Source organism: Schistocerca americana, chromosome X, assembly GCF_021461395.2.
Source record: "Schistocerca americana isolate TAMUIC-IGC-003095 chromosome X, iqSchAmer2.1, whole genome shotgun sequence".
Classification (NCBI taxonomy): domain Eukaryota; kingdom Metazoa; phylum Arthropoda; class Insecta; order Orthoptera; family Acrididae; genus Schistocerca; species Schistocerca americana.
In genome coordinates, this window is record NC_060130.1 from 866,130,166 (window position 1) to 866,156,143 (window position 25,978).

General features: G+C 43.5%; 1 protein-coding gene and 1 pseudogene across 1 annotated transcript in view; one reads left to right on the forward strand and one right to left on the reverse strand.

The window, feature by feature from the left end:
* Positions 1-25,978, forward strand: part of LOC124556358 — an 860,778-nt gene that overhangs the window by 204,079 nt on the left and 630,721 nt on the right. The window lies entirely within an intron of this gene.
* LOC124557272 lies at positions 11,253-11,371 on the reverse strand (annotated as a pseudogene).

Genomic DNA, 25,978 nt, shown 5'->3' on the forward strand with positions numbered 1-25,978 from the left:
GTAGCGGCCACGCGGTTCCAGACTGTAGCGCCTTTAACCGCTTGGCCACACCGGCCGGCGTGATAATAAAAATTAGTAGACTGCCAAATAACATTGTAAATTTAATAAACGTTCATCCGATTACACGTATATTTCCCATTATATGGCTCTGAGCACTATGGGACTCAACTGCTGAGGTCATTAGTCCCCTAGAACTTAGAACTAGTTAAACCTAACTAACCTAAGGACATCACAAACATCCATGCCCGAGGGAGGATTCGAACCTGCGACCGTAGCGGTCTTGCGGTTCCAGACTGCAGCGCCTTTAACCGCACGGCCACTTCGAACGGCCCCATTATATCAATTGTAATATAAATAGTAAAAATAATGACTGTGTTGAAAATTAAAAAAACTGACGAACAGAACTCGATCCAGTGATCCAGCGGCTTGAACGCCAACAACTCAAAAAAAAAAAAAAAACATTTTGTTCTATATTGTTCGTTGAATTTGTTCAGGGTGGACGTCCGATGACACCCGTTTAGCTTGTTCATTGATCCGTTCGCTCAGTTTTTTTTATTAGAAAGGGTAGCTAACGCTCTTTTTTTTCTTTTTTTCATTTTGTTCGTTATGGTTCGTTGTAGTGGACGTCACATGACATACATCGAAGCTCGTTGTTGATCTTTTCACTGAGTTTTTTTTATTACAGAGGGTATCCAGCTCTCTGACCGAACACGCTAAGCTACCGTGCCGGCAACGCTCTGAGCGAACACGCTGAGCTACTGTGCCGACACCTCTCGGCTGCAGCCGCTTCATGGTAGAAATGGCCACGCACAGTTGTATATATTTGACGATATTGGACGACCGAAATTATCTTGCGATTTTCTCAATAACGCTTGAGAAGTACGCGCTACTGCTTACACATATTGTTGTCCTCATGGAGTACTACGAGTGTACGAAGTTTGCAGTAAATGCGCGTTCCGAATGTCGTGGCCTCCCCTTGTAAGTGCTAGCCCAGCCCGACAGCTCTCAACTTCGGTGATCTGACGGGAACCGGTGTTAGCGCTGCGGCAAGGCCATTGGCCAGCACAGCAAACATAAACGAAAAGCAGTTCACCCTTTTAATCATTGAATTTTATGATTATTTGGTTATCAGTGTTAAGTCATGGGAGAATCAAAAAGCAGGATAATGAGATAATATCTGATACAATGTGCAAATTGCCCTTCATGAACATCAACATGTAAATTTTCGGCCGGCCGGGGTGGCCGTGCGCTTCTAGGCGCTACAGTCTGGAACCGCGAGACCGCTACGGTCGTAGGTTCGAATCCTGCCTCGGGCATGGATGTGTGTGATGTCCTTAGGTTAGTTAGGTTTAATTAGTTCTAAGCTCTAGGCGACTGATGACCTCAGAAGTTAAGTCGCATAGTGCTCAGAGCCATTTGAACCATGTAAATTTTCATCCGAGAGAAAGGCTCATTTAGGAGACGAAATGAGTCTGAACACAGAAAAGAGTCGTTTGACTGCAGCACTCGAGAGTATAAGGGTATCATATGTTTTACTAAAACCTGTTCCCCAAGAAACACCGCATCGTTGAATGAGTCTTTTTATTTCATGTCGAGCCACATTTTGATTAGACTCTCGGCCTTTTGCTTTTTACAGATGTCTTAGTACTAGGCTCCTCTTGATATTGTAGTTGGAGCTAGAATACGATTCCACGATTCGATTTCCACAGTCACCCCACTAATAAAAAGTAGTAGTTAATGTTAACTCAGTAAACGAACAACAATAAACAGCTAACTCCCAGTTATTCTCTCTCGGACTCGATTTAATCCGTTACTCCGAAAGTTAACTTTGTTAATTAACGTTTAACGGATTACCGGTGCTGTACCCAGCTATGGATATAACTGCACTCTACCAAACTGGAACACGGTTCACAAACTGTACTTGGTATAGGTGCAGTAAGCAAAACGAACATACATTCTGTTAAAACATTCATCTACAGAAAAACTGTCGTAATGAACAACATGAAAACAAACATGTTTAACGGTCGAACAATGCAAATGTGCGTGTAGGTGACAACGGAACTTTCGCTTTTAATATATTCTTCTATATGAAAGCGTAGGAAATGAAAAAAAGTAATTAATTAATAAAATGGAACTGTTGTATTACTATTTAATAATTATAACGACCGTGCATTACATTTACTATTAATACAGTCTCCTAGAGAGACGCGTACGAAATTTAAATAAAACTGTTGTTTTACGATCTAATTACTAGAATTGGGGTTCAGACCACAGTTGCAGATTTGTTCGCACCTTTCTCCTTTTTTTTCATTGTTGTAAGAAAGCGTGTACACCATGCCACGCTGTCCTCCCTGTCAACCAGAAATGTTGTACTTTTAGATTTTTAAAGCGAAACAAACCTTTCGGTTCTTCGTCTCGACAAAACTGAACTACGTTATTCATCAACGCTTTTCCATCTGAGCGTACTCTTCGATAATGTACATTTGCTCGATGACTGTCGATTTCAGGAAACGTAGAAGCAGCACTATGACTAACATGACTGTAGAATGTTGAGTGTCATGCGTCAGTCATGTACTATTGAGTAGAGTCGCACGCCTTTGGTCCCATCTGTGCGTAAATAAATCTTAGTTCCGCGTTCTGCCGTCGGGAATTGTAAAATGAACAGGTTTTGGTTAACCTGGAAACTAATAAATCTAAAGCAAACCCTATGGAAAGGCGAGATGACGTAGTGAGTTGACAAACAGAAGTAAACAACAGAGAGACCGGTGCTGCGCTGGTCAAGGAAGGCACCAGGGCGTTAGGGTTCTGGGCACACGCCCACTGGTCTTTCGTCACGGGAAACGCCCCTTTACTGAATTCAGTGCTCTCTGATCCAGGAGGGACGTTACAGGCAGCAATAGCTCCACCTCTCTCCTGTTCGTGAAGTCATCTGGTCATCTGAGGGATTCTCGAGAAGGCATATAGTGACGGTGAAGCTGTTGCAGTGAGGTTTTTGGAGCACTTAATCTCGCCCGGGAACTGTTATGGTATCGCGTCAACAGGTCGTCTTTTTCCGCAGCTAAAAACCTTTGTAGAACATGCTGTTCTAAGAATGAGGCCGAAATGTACCACTGAGGTTTGCAAAACAATCGTGCCGATATCTGAATGAGAAGGAGATTTCTGGTGTGTCGCACTATTGCTGTCAGTGACGAGAGAAGCAGGTCCGGTACGAGCCGATGGCGAAGTCCACGTAAATTGCGGCGGGGCTAAGATACTGCATCTCAGTTCAAGGGCAGCTTCCCAGAAAGTTTTTGAAGCGTCCTTTCGGGCTGCAGCCTTCCATTGTTTTCTTCATCTATTCCTTGAATCTTGTCCCGGCGGAGGTGCGAGTCCTCCCTCGGGCATGGTTGTGTGTGTTTGTCCTTAGGACAATTTAGGCTAAGTAGTGTGTAAGCTTAGGGACTGATGACCTTAGCAGTTAAGTCCCATAAGATTTCACACACGTTTGAACATTTTTCCTTGAATCTACGGGAAAACTGTTCGACTTCTGTATCAGATACGGAACAAAATGGAGCAATTTTCAGGAATTAATCCAGTTTCCAAGACATAAATTTCTAAATTTTACTGAAACAGACACTGATTCCCACTGTAGTAACAGTAGCACCCTCCGGCCGGTGTGGCCGTGCGGTTATAGGCGCTTCAGTTTGGAACCGCGTGACCGCTACGGTCGCAGGTTCGAATCCTGCCTCGTGCATGAATGTGTGTGATGTCCTTAGGTTAGTTAGGGTTAAGTAGTTCTAAGTTCTAGTGGACTGATGACCTCAGATGTTGAGTCCCATAGTGCTCAGAGCCATTTGAACCATCAGCCGAAACATCGATAACAGACAGAGACATGGACAACAGACAGAAAAATAGGCAGACTGGCAACTATCAGGAGCCATATGGTCCTCAAGTGAAACATGCTGAAATGGGCCTGAAATAATTCTCAAATAGTTCAAATGGCTCTGAGCACTATGGGACTTAACTTCTGAGGTCATCAGTACCCTATAACGTAGAACTACTTAAACCTAACTAACCTAAGAACATCACACACATCCATGCCCGAGGCAGGATTCGAACCTGCGACCGTAGCGGTCGCGCGGTTCCAGACTGTAGCGCCTAGAACCACTCGTCGGCAATAATTCTCATGTGTGCTGCGTTCTGAACGGGATGAGTGCTAATGTGATGGCGCAAAATGATTATGAGCACACGCTTTATATGCCTGTCATCAGATACGGCTCTGCGTTAAGATATATCGTTCCAGTGCCTCAGGGATGATGATCCTGCATTCTTCTGGCTCCTTTGCCAACTTTAATCCGTCGTTGTCGACGCTGAAGCGCTGGTGCCGTCGGGTTGGTTGGTTGGCTGATTTGGGGGAGGGGACAAAACAGCGATGTCATCGGTCCCTCCGAATTAGGGAAGGATGGGGCCTTCCCTTTCGAAGGAACCATCCCGGCTTTTGCCTAAAGCGATTTAGGAAAATCACGGAAAAAAGTCAGAATGACCGGACGCGGGTTTGCACCATCGTCCTCCATAATTCGAGTCAAGTGTGCTAACAATTGCACCACCTCGCTCGACCTGGTACCGTCGGCGTCTTTGAACCCTGCTGGACGAAGCTGAGAACCCTCTCCCGACGTGGCTTGTGCTATTTTCATTCTGTGATGGGGAAGTCGTGCAGTTTCTGCTTTAATTCAGGATTCAACTAGAAACTCCAAATTTTATAAGAAGCTATGTCTACATCAGGGACCATACAGACACACGGTAATGTGTTGGCATTCGTGTGTTACGCAGTATGCCAGCCGATGTATCGGTAGTTTAAATGTTTGATAAACACAACTAGACGTCTATAAAAGATAACACATTAATAAATTAGTTTACACTATCTACAAACAACTTTGAATTGCTGTAGGTCCTTCTGTGGTGCTGAGCTATACAGAATGTTAGGAAATTCCCGCTACAAACTCCTAGAACTTGTAGAGGGGAGTGAGTAGATAATATTTTGAATTGTAACCCATGTCCGGAAGCGTACAATTTCCGTGCTACAACCATTTCAAAAGAAGCTGGTAACGCGACCCCTTTTTACAAGTATTTGACTAGACTTGGTCTAGTACATCACTTGTTTTACAGTTCCACTCATTAATACCCAATGAAAGTTGTCGTGTACTCATTGACACGTTTTCTTCAATGTGATGCAGTACGACCTCTTCCATTTCAGGTGAGCGGCGTTTGCTTTGAGTTCCACAGTCATGCCTGCTGACGGAGAAGGTACCCTTTCTCGAAGTCATTACGTAATTGTAGCGGAAAGGGAATGCGATTCGGACGTTATGGAGAACGATCTTGATAAAGCAGGTCTTTCATTACCGTGAACTTCGCCATTCAGAAGGGTCATGTCGGTGTATTCTGCAAACGTGCAAAGCATGCCCCTCTAACACTCACACAGACAAGACATATGAATGAGTCTCGGCCTATCCGACGTAACCACCAATTATCCCCCCCCCCCCCACCATCCCCGCTCTCACCATGACGATCCTATTGCCTACCTATCTAGCAAACATGTTTTCAAACGGATGTAGCACGGAAACGGCCCCGGACATGAGTTCCGACTCTAAATCCTACATTATGTGATCAAAGGTACCCTGACACTTGGCTCAAAATGACTTACAAGTTCGGGGCGCCCTCTATCGGTAATTCCGGAATTCAATATCGTGTTGGTCCACCCTTAGCTTCGATGACAGCGTCCACTCTCACAGGCATACGTTCAGCCAGGTGCTGGAAGGTTTCTTGGGGAATGGAAGACCATTCTTCACCAAGTGCTGCTCTGAGGATAGGTATCGATGTCCGTCGGTGAGGCATGGCACGATATCGGCGTTCCAAAACATCCCAAATGTGTTCCATAGGATTCAGGTCAGGACACTGTGCAGGCCAGTCCAATCACGCCGCCACAGGCCGTGCATTATGAACAGGTGCTGATCGTGTTGAAAGATGCAATCGCCATCCCCGAATTGCTCTACAACAGTGGGAAGCAAGAAGGTACTTAAAACATCAATGTAGGCCTGTGCTGTGATAGTGCCACGCAAAACAACGAGGGGTGCAAAACCCCCTCCGTGAAAAACGCGACCACACCATAACACTACCGCCTCCGAATTTTACTGTTGGTACTACAAACGCTGGCAGATAACGTTCACCGGGCGTTCGCCATATACACCCAGCCCTCGGATCGCCACATTGTGTGCCGTGATTCGTGACGCCACACAACGTTTTTCCACTGTTAAGTCGTCCAATGTTTACGCTCCTTACACCAAGCGAGGCGTCGTTTGGCGTTTACCGGCGTGATGTGTGGCTTATGAGCAGCCGCTCGACCATGAAATCCAAGTTTTCTCACCTCCCGCCTAACTGTCATAGTACTTGCAGTGGATCCTGATGCAGTTTGGAATTCCTGTGTGATGGTCTGGATAGATGTCTGCCTATTACACATTACGACCCTCTTCAACTGTCGGCGGTGTCTGTCAGTCAACAGACGAGGTCAGTATGGTGTCACCGCCAGACACCACACTTGCTAGGTGGTAGCCTTTAAATCGGCCGCGATCCGTTAGTATACGTCGGACCCGCGTGTGGCCACTATCAGTGATTGCAGACCGAGCGCCGCCACACGGCGGGTCTAGTCTAGAGGCTCCCTAGCACTCGCACCAGTTGTACAGCCGACTTTGCTAGCGATGGTTTACTGTCTAAATACGCTCTCATTTGCAGAGACGACAGTTTAGCATAGCCTTCAGCTACGTCATCTGCTATGACCTAGCAAGGCGCCATATTCAGTTACTATAAGTAATAACTTCAAGAATGTATTCTGAATAGATAATATTGTGAATCATGTACCGTCGAGAGCGATGTTCATCATTAATGGATTAAAGTTTCAAACTAATTACGTCCGCTTTCTGAATTCTCATTCCTTGTCATGTTTGAGACCTCACGTCAGTATAGTTCTTCCCTCCTCACGCTAGCCTGCGTGAGCTAAAACGCGTGCATTTCGGCCTTCACTCGTAACACGGGGTGGGTCCTTCTGCTAACACAAAAATCAGCCTGTACGCTTTTGTGCTCTACGTGTCCCTTCACGTTTCCACTCCACTATCCCATCGGAAGCAGTGGACATAGGGATGTTTAACACGTTCAAAGTCCGTGAGTTCCGCGGAGCGCCTCATTCTGCTCTCTCACGATGTCTAACGACTACTGAGGTCGCTGATATGGAGTACCTGGCAGTAGGTGGCAGCACAATGCACCTAATATGAAAAACGTATGTTTTTGGCTGTGTCCGGATACTTTTTATCACATAGTGTATGAAGTCACTCGCCTCTACAAGTTCTAGAAGTTCGTAACGCGCATTTCCGTTCACCCTGTATACAATGAGCGTGATGTTCTTGATTGAACAAATAGGCTTGTTGAATGCTGATATACAGTGATAGTCTCTGAACACTATTAATGCTTAGCAGAGTCATGCTACGTCGATGTAATTTACTAACTGCAGTCCTCCGTACTAACGTTTACACGTCAGTAAGTTCACTGAAGTCGCAGAGGCGATGCTCTGAATTGAGTCTACTTAAAAAGATATGCCTACCAATCAGAGCCGCAAGCACTGAGGTCATGTGAATTTAGCGTCGTCTGGTAGTATGCATGCTTGGCGGCCATAATCGGAGGGGCAGAAGAGCGAGTTCGTCGGCGCCATGCAGGTGGGAGGTTTAATAATGTCGGCTCCCATATAGCTGTGAGCAGCACGCGACGCGCTAGATGCTGTCAATAAAGATGCCATCGATACTGCATTTCTGCCTCCCCCCTCCCCAAATTATATACCTTCATCGCACCAGAAATGCACAGAATAAAACTTTTATCCATTATGGATGAGGATCACTGCAATTGTGATGGGTAAAGATTTCTTGAAATTATTGCACCCAGTCGCCTTTTGTTTTGTTCTTCAGATTTTATTGTTCCATTACCGGTTTCGAAACCCCTAGTGATTGATCATCAGATGGTACATATTTATTGATTGCTTGCAGCAGTGTGAGAGTCGTGTAGCTGTGGCAAGATGTATAAACGAAACATGTAAACACTGAATGTGGTGAGAATTACTCACATTATGACATCGGTTTTGTGGCATTACTTACTGTTATCAGTATCCTTTGATTGGTTGTTGATGCACATAGCACTAATATTTGTAAGTAATGCAACAAAATCGATCTCATAATGTGACTAATTCTCGCCACACTCAGTGCTTACATGTTTCGTTTATACATCTTGCCACAGCTACACTACTCCCACACTGCTGCAAACAATCAACAAATATGCACCATCTAATGATGACTCGCTAGGCGGTTCTAAACCGGTAACGGGATAACAAAAATTGAAGAACAAAACAAAAGGCGACTGGCTGCAGCAATTTCAATAAACCTTTAATGCACAGAATATCTGATCAGGTAACACAACATGGCGTAGGAAAAACTTCTGTAATGCTGTATGTTACCACAAGTGACCCTTTTTCTCCTTACCGGTGATTCACCTGTGGTGGCATCTATGTTTTAGGGACTAAACAATGAAATATGTTGATAAGACACATCCTGAAGTATCAAAGAATAGTTAGTTTGGTAATGGAGGAAAGTTTGGGGGCGGGGAGGAATTTTAGTGGCAGACCAAATACGGTAAGTATGTTCACGTCGATGTTGTATGAAGTAATTACGCAGAGGTGAAGGGAGTTGCTCAGAATAAACTAGCATAGAGAGTAGCATCAGACCAGTCTCTGGATAGCAGGCAACAACATTAACACATGCCAGCAGCATCTCTGAAGTGCCTTGTTGACAAAACAGTATCCATTATGCATTTTGGAGCATTAATTTCTAACAATTGGCTCATGTTACGCGTGAAGGTAACTAGGCATGGCGCAGACTGTTTTCAGCAAGACGAATGTGTTTTAATATACCAATAACCACGCAAATTTTGTGTCTTCCTTCCGTAAATTGTTCAAAATCTGTGCACTTTCTCCTGCACACGGAATACATTTCCTCTGGTAATCAATTTTTCCTAGCAGTGACAGATGATTTTTGCTATTTGCTTGCGTTGACAATCATATGATTGTTTAATATATTTATATGTGGGTTTCATTACTTTATTCATGTTGTTGTTGTGGTCTTCATTCCAGAGACTGGTTTGATGCAGCTCTCCATGTTACTGTATCCTGTGCACGCTGCTTCATCTCCCAGTACCTACTCCAACCTACTTCCTTCTGAATTTCCTCTCTTGCTCTCCCTCAACGACTTTTACCGTCCACGCTGCTCTTCAATACTAAATTTGTGATCCCTAGATGCCTCAGAACTTGTCCTACCAACCGATCCCTTCTTCTAGTCAAGTTGTGCTACAAATTTCTCTTCCCCCAATTATATTCAATATCTCCTCATTAGTTATGTGATCAACCCATCTAATCTTCAGCATTCTTCTGTAGCACCACATTTCTAAAGCTTCTATTCTCTTCTTGTACAAACCATTTATCGTCCACGTTTCACTTCCATACATGGCTAAACTCCATACAAATACTTTCAGAAACGACTGTGTAGCGGCTACTACACTGCTGTAAGTTCTAGTATTTGGAACAGTAAGAGACAAACCACTGGCAGCCTTAAGTTAACCAATTTCTATCAGTTCAGAAGTAAGGTGTTTTACAAACACATTGCACATATTTTAATTTGGTTAATTCTAAACGGGGGTGCAGGATGTGGGTGAAACAAGTGTCACTAGGGAATGGAGTGGTGGATGGATAGGAAGCAAGTTTTGTAACAAATGCCTATTTTCAATTTAGATCGTCAGCTCTCTTTTCTGAGAAGGTGTTCAAAGTAGAGTTCACGATGCACTGAAAACTGTTTACCATTCTATAAAAAAGCATTACGAGTGGCTGCCTGACTTCTTAGTTCGTGGAATAATAAAACACCTGGGAAAGTAAATATAATTTATCTTTCGTCATTTAAAAATTAGCGTTCAAAGAAAATCCTTTTTCATTCTAGTTAGTTGATGATGATGGGAAGGGGTGGCGGGTGGAGGGGGGGAGGAATGGGGGGGGGGGGTAGTAGCTAATATGTGAGTGCACTCAGTTTTAACAGTCACAGCAAAGTTGGGAACCACTATGATACGTGAGGGCTTACTCATTAACAATCACCACTCGCGTCGGCAACAACTCACCATTCCGATTGTCTATTTTTATAACTTTCGCTCTATTTGAGGTTAACCCTGCCTGAGTGATGGCGCTCGACTCGGAGGTCGATACTGTCAGGAATGTGCGACGAGTGCATAACGCGCGACCACACCAACGGAAACGCGGGCGCAAGCGCTCGTGGGTAGTTCCGCCGGCCATCTGGCGGCTGTGAAATGTCGCCGCACTCTCGGCAACGCCAGTGCCGACCTCCGACTAATCTTTGAACAAACGCTTATTGGTTTGTTCCGCTATGACTACAGTCATACATTCAGTAACCGTTTAGCGCTGTTTATTTTTAACTTCACAACGATCTTCGGTTATGACAGCGGACTACCTTTGTTCTCGTTCCAACCGCACAATACGATGTACTAGCAGTTCGTTATTCTGACAGTGTTATTCTGCGTTCACTGTACTCTATCCTGTACTCATACAATTGCAATAGAATTTTGTTTGACAATAGCCACAAAAGTAATGAACATACTGCTGTGTCGTCCGAACAAGACACACGGAGCGTGGTCCACAGGTCCAGAGGCTGTTTGCGCAAAAAGAGGCAGCCTAGCGATCCATCATCAGAATCCTATAAAATGAATGAGAATGACAGAAGAAGGAATGAGGATTCTCAATTCGCATAACCGATGGATACTCCATTTTTGCTATGAAACGAGATTACGACACCATGCAGAAAGAATTCAAAAATTTAGTTCACAATGAAAGGGCAAAAAATTACAAGGATCGACAGACGGGATTCATTATTCTGTACATCAAGAATAACTTTGTGCTAAATCTGCAGCACGTAAAGGAATAAAAACTAAAATCCGCCCGAATAGGCCGTGAAGGCCCAACGGTACCGACCGGCCGCCGTGTCACCCTCAGGAACAGGCGTCAATGGCTGCAGATATGGAGGGGCATGTTGTCAGCACACTGTTCTACCGGCCGTTTTGTCAGTTTAAGGGAATTCTCAATCAAGTAGTTCCTCAGTTTGCTTCACAAGGGCTGAGTGCATCCCACTTGCCAACAGCGCTCGGCTAACAGGGATGGTCACCCATCCAAGTACTAGCCCAGCCCGACAGCGCTTAACTATGGCGATCTGACGGGAACCGGTGTTACCATTGCGGCAAGGCCGTTGGCCACGTAAAGGAATAGGTGGTACGAACAGCAAAATTTCTGAAGTAGCACGCGTTATTCAATTGTCAGTTGCAGTAGTTTTCATTGTAACTGCATGAAGAGTATATTACTGAAGGAAAGAAGAGAAATTAGAACATCGAGAATGGATTACAGACTTCGCATTTCAAGTGGACTTGACTGCACATTGCCCTCAATAAGACACTCCAAAGTAACTTCATTCTGATTTGATAGGGATGCATTTAAAAAGAAAATCGAGTTGTAGGAGTGACATGTTCTGATAAAGACAATCCAATACCTTAAGCACAGTGACATTAAAGAAAAGGCAAAGTTAGAAAAATTCATTATGGCCTTGAAAGAATTACAATGGTAGTTTCGTGAGCTTTTTGAGGACACTGCCAATATTACATTGGTTTTAAGGCTGTTTTCGGGACCGTTTGCCGTTTCAGTTGGGAGCGCCCCTGTGCATGTGCAGGTGTAACTCTTTTATGTTCAAGGTAATTCCCGTTTAAAGGACCATATCCTTAACATTAAAACTGTCAAGGACATCTACATACTTTACTCAGTAGACTTTCTGCGGCTCCATAATGAGGTTACAAAAATACTAAAATATTTCGTTTAACATATTTGTGAAATACGTTTATTTAATTGTGGAGCTAACTAAATCATGTTTACGCGGCAACCTGAGTACAAAATACTAAGAAATTGTCTGCGAATGCCCATATCCCGGCTGATCCCGGCGGAGGTTCGAGTCCTCCCTCGGGCATGGGTGTGTGTGTGTTTGTCCTTACGATAATTTGGGTTAAGTAGTGTGTAAGCTTAGGGACTGATGACCTTAGCAGTTAAGTCCCATAAGATTTCACACACATTTGTGCATTTTTTTTGTCCGTATGCCGACTGTTTGTATTGAAAAACATATGCACAGACAAGCCAAACCATTATGACCGCTGCCCACCGCGACGTTGGATGCCACCTGGTATGTGGTGGAGCAGACCTGGATGGGGTATCACCATAGCGAAAATATGAGCTGCAAATGGGGAAATCCACCGACATAAACGACTTTGATAAAGGGCAGATCATAATTACGCAGAGATTGTGAACGAGTATCTAGAAGACGGCAAAGCTGGTCGAATATTCACGTGCTACTGCCGTGAGCATCTGCGGAAAGAGGGAGGACCGTGAAACTACCACTAGACGCTAAATGGATTCACGTCCACTACTCTTCACAGAGTGAGGGGTTGGGAGACTCGTCTGCTCTGTAATGTAGAATAAATAGTTATCTTTGGCATCTCTGTCGAAAGAGCACAATGCTGGTGCAAGCACAGATGTTTCGGAACACAACGTTCATCGTACATTGTTGAACATGGAAAATGGTTCAAATGGCTCTGAGCAGTATGGGACTTATCAGCTGAGGTCATCAGTCCCCAAGAACTTAGAACTATTTAAACCTAACTAACCTAAGGACATCACACACATCCATGCCCGAGGCAGAATTCGAACCTGCGACCGTAGCGGTCGCGCGGTTCCAGACTGAAGCGCCTAGAACTGCTCGGCCACTTCGGCCGGCGTTGAACATGGAGCTCCGCAGCGTGGAGCTACGTGTTCACATGTTGACCCAACAACATTACTAATTACGACTGCAGTGGGGACGGGACCTTCGGGATTCGACCACTGATCAATGGAAACGTGTCGGCTCTACGGGTGAGCTGTACTAGGTCGCTGGTTGTCTCCACTAACGCCGTCATAGAGGTGAACGGCGGCTCAAAATGTGCAGCGCGACAAGGGCGCAAGTTATTGGGAGCAGTATTATGCTATGGGAGACATTCTCCTGCGTTTGCATGGGACCTGCGGTAGTAATCGAAGAGACGCTGACAGCTACGAACCACCTCCATCCCTTCATGCTTGATGTCATCCTCGACGGCGATATCATATTTCAGCAGTATAATTGTCTCTGTCTCGGAGCCAGAACCGTGCTACACTGATTTGCGGAGCATTAAGGTGAACTCACGTTGAGGTCTCGGAGACCAAATTTGCCTGATTTATAGTGATCTGGATCACTATCTGCCGCCATCACGAAGTACGCAAATCAGAGGTACGTTATCTACTGGAATTACATGACCTGTGCGTAAACGTATTATGCCACATACCTTCACAAACCTACCAACAAATTGTCAGATCCCTGATACACAGAATCTGTTCAAAAATGGCTCTGAACACTATGGGACTTAACATCAGAGGTCATCAGTCCCCTAGAACTTGAACTACTTAAACCTAACTAACCTAAGGACATCCATCAGACACATCCATGCACGAGGCAGGATTCGAACCTGCGACCGTAGTCGGCCGGCGCAGAATTTGTGATGTATTTCGTTCCAAAGACGGACAAGCAGGCTTTTAATCAGGTGGTCATAACGTTTTGGTTCATCAGTTTATATGTGGCTATAGCGCGCCAAAGTAAAAAATAATAATGAAAACTTGTTTTGTTTTTTATCTGTGTTGTTGAGAAATGTGAAATATAAAACCAAATTGTATGCAGGGCTACTGGACTGCCATACAAATGCGATGTGTTCGCAGTTTCCCCCTCTTCCCCACTTCTTGCGATCAGACAGCGTAGCGTGGCGGTGGGGGAATTGTGCCAGCCAGGTTGAGCGCTATGGCCCTGAAGTCTTTGCTGCTCCTGCTCTAGAACGTCAATGTAGTATATGTGATGCAGTCATAATGGAACAGGACGTACAAGAACGAGTTTTTTTAAAGATCAGAAGACGACAGTCTTAACTATTGAAACCGATAATAAGGAATAAATAGTACTGCATGCGATCTTGGCTATTAAATTTTCTCAAAAGCAATTGCTCTTTTATATCTCTCATTACTTTCGTGACTGTTTTGTATTGAAAGAAAGATACATCCTCTCTACGGCAGTAGCAGAAAGCTTAGATACCAAGTGCAGTGCAAATAAAATTAAAATACTCCTGCTTCAGCTCAGTGATGGACAGCTGCTAAATATCTGCAGAGAGTGACGTAAGATCGAGGAAACTTAGAGTTCAAATTTCCATCGATATCTGCGTCGTTAACGTAATTACAGCCTAACTACAGTAGGCTGGGGTAGGAAACCGGCCAGGCCTTCTTTAAGAAATCACAGTGGTGAAACTTCCTGGCAGATTAAAAATGTGTGCCCGACCGAGACTCGAAGTCGGGACTTTTGCCTTTCGCGGGCAAGTGCTCTACCAACTGAGCTACTGAAGCACGACTCACGCTCGGTACTCACAGCTTTACTTCTGCCAGTACCTCGTCTCCTACCTTCCAGACTTTACAGAAGCTCTCCTGCGAAACTTGCAGAACTAGCACTCCTGAAAGAAAGGAGAGCTTCTGTAAAGTCTGGAAGGTAGGGAAGGTAGGAGACGAGGTACTGGCAGAAGTAAAGCTGTGAGTACCAAGCGTGAGTCGTGCTTCGGTAGCTCAGTTGGTAGAGCACTTGCCCGCGATAGGCAGAGGTCTCGAGTTGGAGTCTCAGTCCGGCAGACAGTTTTAATCTGCCAGGAAGTTTCGTATCAGCGCACACTCCGCTGCAGAGTGAAAATCTCATTCTGAAATCACAGTGGTATTCACATAAAATAAGTTAGGGGAATCTCATGAAATCATAACCACGACGATTGTAAGGGGCTTTAAACCCTCTTCCTCACGAATAAGAGTCGAGGGCCTTGGTGACCGCTCCACTTCCCCCGGATGATGGAGAGTGTTCTACCTCACCTATTTTTTTAATACAGAATGTTGGAGTTACAGATAAAATTGGGCATTGCTTTCACATGTGTTTTTCGGAAGGTCGGCAGTGGACTATGTTATCCCGCATCTTTCATAGCAAGCAACTTTCAGCTAAGTTGTTTTGAGGGCATGAGAGAGAGAACTGCAGTCTATTTCACACGTTCTCCAGTGAACTCACCGACTTGAGTGAAACAAACGAACTGCAAAACTGAACAGAGAAATCGGACTCAGATCTGAAATAAGACTATCGGCGAGAGCCTACAGAAAGCAAATCACAAAAAAGTTCGAGAATCGATAAGACGTCCGTCGCTAGCCGATGTGACCCTGTCACAAACGAAAAGTTAAATCAAAGTCCAGCCCGAGGAATCACATACACGGTCGAGTCGAAATAGATGTTATCGTTATGGGGACTTGTTCTTGCGTCCCTTTGAGCTGTATTACAGGTTTGAAGGTATTTTGCTTCTCACATGATGAATCCATTTGCTGTGTTCTCGTTTTTATGATGATAATGATGTCTGGTTTGTTGGGCGTTCAACTGCGCGGTCATCGGCGCCCGTACAAAGTCCCAATTTTTGCACTCTACAATTTTTTACGCAATCCAGTCTAGCAACTATTACGAATGGTGGTGATTATGATGAAATGATGAGGACAACACAAGCACCCAGTCCCCGGGCAGAGAAAATCCCCACCCCGGCCGGGAATCGAACCCGGGACCCCATTATCCAGGGGTAGCAACTCTAGCAACTAGACCACGAGCTGCGGATCTCTTTCATATGATACACAGCGAGATCAGCAAAGGATGTACGACTAACTCATTTCCAACCGGTCGTCACATAAGCGGCGCTCATGAACCGGAATCTATTTATGCTTCTGCTGCGAGACCTAAGAACCATCTCCATCCGCCGCTAGTTGTGTCAGCTATCACAGAATGTGTTGATAGCTGAAACTACTTTCGTATTCCGCAGAACAGAGTGCAAATGGATACAATTCCGAGCCCCGCACATAAAAGCAGACGCACAGCCACACTCGGCCAGTTCAGAGTTTCATTTGGCAGAGTAGCAGTTCCATCCTACGCCGATCATCAGTTGTCGCTACTACAGGTGGCCTCTTTTAACGAGCGACCGTCAAACAGTAACTGCTGAAGGTCGAAGAGTCAGTGATACTCATGTTCAGCGCCAGAACTTATAGCTGTTAGGTACATCACTGCAGACTGAAATTCTCTTAAAAAAAATGGTTCAAATGGCTCTGAGCACTGTGGGACTTAACATCTATGGCCATCAGTCCCCTAGAACTTAGAATTACTTAAACCTAACTAACCTAAGGACATCACACACATCCATGCCCGAGGCAGGATTCGAACCTGCGACCGTAGCGGTCACGCGGTTCCAGACTGAAGCGCCTAGAACCGCACGGGCACACCAGCCGGCGAAATTCTCTATAGCGGATAGATCTCTTGCAGTGTGTTAGGTTAGAGTAGTATGTACGGCATCAGCTGTAGTGTCACGTATCATTCATCTCTCAAAGCTGAATATTTATTTGTACATAGTGTTAATAAATGTTTATTATTTGTTTCAAATTGTGTTGCTCACATAACTTGTGTTTAGATATTCGTGAATACAACACCATTACGTTCGGAATGCAAACATGATCAATATTCGGAAGCTAAATTATTCCAGTTTGAAGTGTCTCCGTTCTTTTTGGCATTAGATTCGAAAGAAACAGCTCGTTTGATGCACAACCTGCTTTATTCACATGCGATATCTTGCAAACGGAAGCTGCAGATAAACTGGTGCATTCGGTCGTCCTATTTTTCCTAATGTTATACCACATTACTGACTAGTAATCAATATACACCGAGGTTACAAAAGTCATGGAATCCCCCCTAATATCGTGTCAGACCTCCTTTTGCCTGGCGTAGTGCAGTAACTCGACGTGGCACTGACGCAGTAAATCGTTGGAATTCTCCTGCTGAAATATTGAGCCATTTTGCCTCTGTAGCCGTCTATAATTGCGAATTTGTTACCAGCGCAGGATTTTGTGAACGAATTGACCTCTTAATTATGTCAATTAAATGTTAGATGGGATTCATGTCGGGCCATCTGGTTGGCTAAACTATTTGCTTGAATTTTCCTGAATGTTCTTCAAACAAATCACGAACAGTTGTGGCTCGGTGACATGGCATCTTGGTATCCACAAAAAATCCATCGTTGTATGGGAACGTGAAGTCCATGAATGGCTGCAAATGGTCTCCAAGTATCTGAACATCACCACTTCGAGTCAATGATCGTTTCAGCCGGACCAGAGGACCCAGTCTATTCCATGTAAACATAGTCCACACCATTATGGAGCCACAACCATCTTGCACAGTGCCTTGCTGACAACTTGGATCCATGACTTCGTGGGGTCTGCGCCGCAGTCGAACCCTACCATCAGATTTCCGAACTGAAATCGGTATTCATCTGAGCAGACCACGGTTTTACAGTTGCCTGGGGTCCAACCCATATGATCACAAGAGCTGCAAGCGATGTCATTCTGTTAACAAAGTCACTCGCATCGGTCGTCTGTTACTGTAATTCATTAACGTCAAATTTCGCTGCACTGTCCTAACGGATACGTTCTTTGTACGTCCCACATTGAATTCTGCGGTTTTTCTGGGATTGTTGATAGTCTGTTTGCACTGATAACTCTATGCAAACGCCGCTGCTCTCGATCGTTAAGTGAAGGCTGTCGCTCACTGCATAGCCCGTAGTGAGAAATAGTGCTTGAAATTTTGTATTCTGGGCACAGCCTTACACTGTCGATTTCGGAATATTGATTTTCCTACTGATTTCCGAAATGGAATGTCCCATGCGTCTAGCTCCAATCAGTTAGCATTCCGTGTTTAAAGTCAGTTGATTTCCGTCGTGTGGCTATAAAGACGTCGGAATCCTTTCCACATGAATCACCCAAATACAAATGACAGCTCCATCAATGCACTGCCCTTTTATACGTTGTGCACGTGATACTGCTACCATATACACATGTGTGCTTATCGCTCTCCCATGAATTTTGTCACCTCACTATAGTTCATACGGAGCTCCTTCACAGATATGTGATCACCTCGTCGAACTTCTGAATTACAAAACCAAGAACATTGTACTGGGTAGCAAACTTTGAACAGAAACGAAGGCACAATTAAGAGTGGCCCATCGAAGCGTAATAGGATTGTTAATTTTCTAAATCTGTTCTCTGACGATGATGTTTTCTAAAGCTAAGAATCATTATTGGTCGTTTAAAAGGAAAATCAGAATGACTTGGACATAATTTCATATTAATGTAATGAAACGCAGATCCCTTTAAATACGTGGAAATGCAAGATTCTGCCCACAACAAAATGAAAGAGGCTAATAGTATCAGATTATAAAATTTTTTGTTCACTTTTGAAGCCCGTTAGAATGTTTAAGCATTTGGGGCAACACTAGTCGATTTTAAATGTGGCTGACACGTAAAATTTGCCTTGCGAAAGGTGAATTGAAACCTTTGGTTTGTGGGAAAGGTTTAGATAAAGTGCAGAGTAACTGTAAAGGAAATCGCTTGCAAGCTGCTAGTACTACTCCAGCGTCTGGGTTGTTACGAAGTAGCTATGACTGCAGAAATTCTACGAATTTAGAGGCTCTCTGTGAAGATCAAAGTAAGTCTGTATAACCAGTAACTGAGTGAAACAGAGATGCTAAGGGAACTGAAGGACGAATCATAATGAGAGACGACGTTGCTCTCGTAGTAACTTCTTAAGTAAATTTAGAGAAACATTGCCTGAGGGTAACTCTGCTACCAGCATTGTACATCTCGCGTAGTATGGCATCACCTATGTTCGGAGTCGAGTAATTAGTTTGAACCCCCGATCAGTGTAGCACAGTACTTCACAAATACAACTTTTAAATTTCTTCAAGGAGCTATGATCACTTTTATGGCTGCAGGTGATCCCGGGCCTCTGGTGTTGATGTTCTCTTGTGCTGTCATGTTATATACTTTCGTGCAAGGTAAATAATGATAAATAAAATATTTCTTCATAGTTCGGCATTTTTGTTCCGTACAAGTGATCGAAGTCACACATTACTGCCAGCAGGTACGTTTGCATTTGGTTGTCAACTTACATTCAGCTGCGTTTCATAAAAAAAGGCATAGTAAGCCTACGTGATTTACTTCAATATTAACTCATTCTCAGATGACACTACACAAAACGTATTTAAAACATGACTTTCCCCACCGATTTGAAGTATGTACTGCCACAAAAACAAGTATAATAGCGTACATAGCAACACAATTACGCTGCATGGGTGATAGCCATTTCTTCCTCTATAGTTGTGTTAATTTACAAGAATTTTCTGTTGCGTATAAAATCTGTTTAAATGTGTATTAATGTGCCGGAGACTATTCTTAAATCCACTATTATGTTCTGAAACCTATGCGTCATCTTACCAAAATAAAATACTTAAAATTGACACGAACAGTGCTGAGTCTTAAACAGCCCTTTGATTTTACGACTCTATAACATTCTTAAAGTTACGGAGTATTTAACATTTCATTTCATATTTTATTAATATTAATTCAGCAGATGCAATTGGATTACAGTTATATATGTAACTCATGATCTTTCGTCTTCCAGCATCGGGTGAATAAATATAATTTTTGGAAACAGTCATTCATCTGAATGTGAATGTTATGCATTAGCGTCCTTTGTACGTAACGATTGAATCGTGATATGTGTGGTTGTTCTGTTGTGTGAGGTACGTGCCTGAGAAATCCTGCGAAATGACGTTACGAACCTCGCTCCTCCCAGCCGCCTGTTGCGTGCTGTTGCCGCATCTCCAGAAGCATCACACTTTTAACTTGGTTACTCCAGGCGGCTGAGAAGGGAAATTGGAAGTTAGTAAAGTAATTAGCTGCTGTAATGTATTTTCCTTCAAAGACGCGATAGGTGAAATCGTTTACGGTCGTTGTTTGTTACTGAGGCAGAAATAATACGATGCTGCTAACAAGAAAAGTAACACATCATATAGAAACGCGCACAGTACATCGTATGTATGGTACACCAATTCAAAAGAAAATCTTGAAACTCTTTTCCCAGTCACATGAAGCTTGAAGTTAGCTATCGAGTTGCTGTTCAATATCATAATACTTGTAAAATGCTAGATGAGGACTTTATTACGAAATGAATGTTGAATAGTTGATGATGATGATGATTTTCCTTCTGATATTACTACAAGCAACACGTCTCTTGTACCAGCACTGCTAAAATTTCTCAGAATTAATTACATGTGTTATGTGCTTTTAGAGAGCGCAAGCGGTATAAGGTCGCACAACATAAAATACAATAGCTGATTTTTTTTACACTGCCTTGAAATTTAAAAATTTGTAGCATTTTTCTTTTTTGATTCATGCAGTATCATTAACAGCGTACAGCATGTACACGTTGTATTGTATAGCTGTAAAACGAAAACGAAACTGATCTTTAGGCACTTTTGCACCATTTATGATACACATTCCAGGAGGAGGGAAGTAGGAATGTGCATCCAAGCTGTTGGTAATGATGATCATGATAACGACGTCTTTATGTTCAGGACGCTCATCAGTGTAGTTAATATCGCTCTTCCTAGAGCGTACTAACACAATTTAAAATAGCTAAATGCAAAAAACCTTTGCCAAAGCCGACCTCGTTCTATCCACACTCGATTTTCAAACATACACACGTCGATACGACGCAGAGTGGCCGCGCGGTTTGAGGCGTCATGTCAAAGATTGCGCGGCCCCTCCCGCCGGTGGTTCGAGTCCTCCCTCGGGCATGGGTGTGTGTGTTGTTCTTAGCATAGGTTAGTTTAAGTAGTGCGTAAGTCTATGGATCAATGACATAATCAGTTTGGTCCCTTAGGAATTCACACACATTTGAACATTTGAACACGCGTTAATACTCAAGCACATCAAAGGATAAAGTTAATAACACATTCATTGGCTTAAAATTTACAATTAAGTCACAACTGTGTGCACTAATCGAACAAAGGCTGGAACGAAAGATCAGGAAATAGCAACTTTCAGATCAATTATGAAAGGAAGAGAAAGGATGAGACAGCGACCAACAACAGAAAAAGGAAGAAAAGTAGACTCCCTCCTTACCAGCTAATGTAGGTCAGATGCAGTACATAAACTAAAAGCAGGAAACGCATTCGTCTTAACGTCAAATAAAAAAATATGGAACTGAGCCAGTGAGCAGATAGTTGTTTTGCACCAAAATAGACCACGTTCAGTGAAAATATGTGGTATACGTTTGTATATTTTGTTTATACATGTCTACACAGCCTTGACAATAATTTAGAATGAAGACATTCTCGGGTTTCAGATGTACGTTTCTTTATTTAAATGTCTTATTGACCAAGTCCGATCTCAAGATCACTCTCAAGCAAAACATAAAACCTTTTTGGCACATTTCCAAGTACTTTCTTCAGACAGGATCTACTGTGTCGATGAACTAAAGGTACTTGCAGCAAAGAGTGTAAGTTATCTTCATTTAATCATTTACAATCCGTGTGCAAATAAATTAATCTAAATACTGTCCAGTGCAGCCTTAGATCTTCGATGAGAATGACCCAAGGGTCGAAAGTGTTCAATGATACTTATAAGTAAATGTATTTTCAGCCTTAAGTGGCAAATGAAGCCGTTCAACAATATATCTGTATACCATAAGCACAACATAGTGATGGATGCTTTCACCAGAGAAGCAATCTGCTTGTCAAAGAGCAGTGGCCTATTTGGAAGTCTTTTAAAATAACTTTGTCTATCTTCATAGGCCGAAAGACCAATAGTACAGCCAGGTTACAGTTGCAACCACTGCATGTTTTTATTATTCCCCTCCCCCTTCCTACACATCCTCACCAACGAGCTGCTTTTCTTTCTCTGCATCTAAGATAACATGGGAAGATGCAAGAGAACGTTACATTATGCTACAGACTGCTCAATGCGTGTATCTATAGCTGATCTTTCTTTGGTCTTATTTTGCTTAATTCCATCGTTCCGTAGCTGTACACTGAAACGACTTTTTTTTCCCTGGATCTCTAGGATTTTGTTATAATTGGACTTGTTTCTCTGCTAGGCAGCTTGAGGGGCGCTAACAGAGTCGGAGCAGATGAGGTATTTTGCGCTATTCGTATATTTAACTTTCTCTAGTTATCTGGAAACCACATTAACTCTGTATTATGAGTTGTCAGATTATTAGTTAGATAACTCTTTTTCCACTGCTGTACCCAGTGCTGTACATTGTAACATATTCGGAGTGTTTAGATGACTAACCTTATGTCATTCTTGTTGGACAACATGAAAAGAGTGACTGACGCAGATAACTGTTTTATTTGAACTTTTGCTGTTTAGATGGCTGTTATGAAACGTACACGTAAAATGTAGTTTCGGACGTAGTTCTTTCTTTGTGCCAATTGATGTAAAATAGTTCAAGACGCCTTCGGAACCAGTGTGGTGGATGGGTGGAAACTTGATTAAATGTCGAGGCGTCGTTCTTTGCGCGAATTCCAATATTAGCAGTTTCAGTCCGTTGGTAGGTGAGCGAAAGCATGAAATACTGATTGCTATATGAACAACAAGCGCTGTGAGCATGATGTATGATGCCTGACTGCAACGGCGCCTCACTACAACTTTTTTACACGTTATAATAGATCTAATATCCTGGATAGTCCCCCATACGGAAAATCATTATTTATATATAGATACGTTGCACAAAATAGGCCAGAAATCAAGTCTTGACAGTCTGACATGGACCACACAGAGACTGGCATGGACTACACAAAGACTTTTTGAAGCTGAAGTAGACTGTCGTATAGCTAAGACACTGCTGGCACAACCTACATTGTTGCCAGATTCCTCCCCTCCCCAGCACTCTTCCGTCCGTCATCGATGACGCCATGCATCGATCCCAGATTTCCCCCACCACCTCTGATGTAGGCCAACTACACAATGTATAAAGTAGCAGGAAATTCAAAAACTGGCAGGAAATTAAAAAGAGGCAAGATTTTCCTTCAATCGTATGATGTCAGTGTAAAATGGTTGGTTGGTTGATTTGGGGGGAGGGGACAATACAGTGAGGTCATCGGTCCCATCGGATTAGGGAAGGATGGGGAAGCAAGTCGGCTGTGCCCTTTGGAGGCAACCATCCCGGTATTTGCCGGAAGCGACTTAGGCAAATCACGGATAACCTAAATCAGGGTGGCCGGAAGCGGGTACGAACTGTCGTCATCCCGAATGCGATTCCAGTGCGCTAACCACTGCGCCACCTAGCTCGGTGATGTCAGTGCAGAAATAGAATGCTAGTCCTAAATGTAATTTGGTGGGAAATTCAAAAATTCAAGACGATCTATTATGCTACTGGTTGAAAATCCAAGATGGAGGACCTGCTGGTAACTGCACAGACTCTGTGGCATCAGAATCCAAACTGACGATCCAAGATGGCTCACCTCGGGATCATGGCACGGCACTATGACGTAATAATCCTAGATGCCGAATCCAGCGGTACTGGCACAGACCTATAACATCATAATCTAAGATGCTAATTCAAAGCAGCTGAACTGCTGATAGTGGCACAGTTGTATGAAGTCAGAATGCAAGACTGTGGACTTGTTGGATACTGACACAATTTGCATGGTAGTCAGGTCACTTATGCTAAACAGAGAATTCAACCTGCATAGTTAGCAAATCATTCATGTTGAAGTTTGGAATCTCATCCTGGCAGGAAATTGTAAATATCACTGGTTTCTTATGCCCTAAGCTTAAAACTGTACACTGCTCAAAATTTAAAGTAGGAAAGGACAGGAGCAATTCAGTCTTGATTGAAACAAATAACACACTGTGGAGTGACCCTGTGCATCGCGAAGTTCGCGAGCGCCACGCCATTGCCACCACGCCAGTTTGGACCAGCATTGGGAGCACATGCCACTCGGGAAGTTCACACTGGGCTGCAAATATGCAGCACCAAGTGATGGGTCTGTCACTGCTAGGAGACGGTAAGACTCTACACCACGCCAACTCACTGTGCTAAAAAATGAATGACTATACTTAAACAACTTAGATTTATGTGTTCTTTTTTTCTTTTCTTCAAAATAAATTTAACATTTGAGATAACAGTTTTTTAAAAATAAATTAAATGTCCTACATCTTGGATTAATTCAGGTACAGGTAATATGTACTTCAACACAAGTTGTAGTAGTTCATTCACAAAAAGCACAATGTAGAAGAACGTTTATTTACAATACTAAAAAAATACTAACACACATACACACATACACACATACACACACACACACACACACACACACACACACACACCCATTACATACATGCATACATACATACATACACACACACACACACACACCCATTACATACATGCATACATACATACATACACACACACACACACACACACACATATATATATATATATATATATATATATATATATATATATATATATATACAGGGTGTTTCAAAAATGACCGGTATATTTGAAATGGCAATAAAAACTAAACGAGCAGCGATAGAAATACACCGTTTGCTGCAATATGCTTGGGACAACAGTACATTTTCAGGCAGACAAACTTTCGAAATTACAGTAGTTACAATTTTCAACAACAGATGGCGCTGCGGTCTGGGAAACTCTATAGTACGATATTTTCCACATATCCACCATGCGTAGCAATAATATGGCGTAGTCTCTGAAAGAAATTACCCGAAACCTTTGACAACGTGTCTGGCGGAATGGCTTCACATGCAGATGAGATGTACTGCTTCAGCTGTTCAATTGTTTCTGGATTCTGGCGGTACACCTGGTCTTTCAAGTGTCCCCACAGGAAGAAGTCACAGGGTTTCATGTCTGGCGAATAGGGAGGCCAATCCACGCCGCCTCCTGTATGTTTCGGATAGCCCAAAGCAATCACACGATCATCGAAATATTCATTCAGGAAATTAAAGACGTCGGCCGTGCGATGTGGCCGGGCATCATCTTGCATAAACCACGAGGTGTTCGCAGTGTCGTCTAAGGCAGTTTGTACCGCCACAAATTCACGAAGAATGTCCAGATAGCGTGATGCAGTAATCGTTTAGGATCTGAAAAATAGGCCAATGATTCCTTTGGAAGAGATGGCGGCCCAGACCAGTACTTTTTGAGGATGCAGGGACGATGGGACTGCAACATGGGGCTTTTCGGTTCCCCATATGCGCCAGTTCTGTTTATTGACGAAGCCGTCCAGGTAAAAATAAGCTTCGTCAGTAAACCAAATGCTGCCCACATGCATATCGCCGTCATCAATCCTGTGCACTATATCGTTAGCGAATGTCTCTCGTGCAGCAATGGTAGCGGCGCTGAGGGGTTGAATTTTGTATGGATAGAGGTGTAAACTCTGGCGCATGAGACGATACGTGGACGTTGGCGTCATTTGGACCGCAGCTGCAACACGGCGAACGGAAACCCGAGTCCGCTGTTGGATCACCTGCTGCACTAGCTGCGCGTTGCCCTCTGTGGTTGCCGTACGCGGTCGCCCTACCTTTCCAGCACGTTCATCCGTCACGTTCCCAGTCCGTTGAAATTTTTCAAACAGATCCTTTATTGTATCGCTTTTCGGTCCTTTGGTTACATTAAACCTCCGTTGAAAACTTCGTCTTGTTGCAACAACACTGTGTTCTAGGCGGTGGAATTCCAACACCAGAAAAATCCTCTGTTCTAAGGAATAAACCATGTTGTCTACAGCACACTTGCACGTTGTGAACAGCACACGCTTACAGCAGAAAGACGACGTACAGAATGGCGCACCCACAGACTGC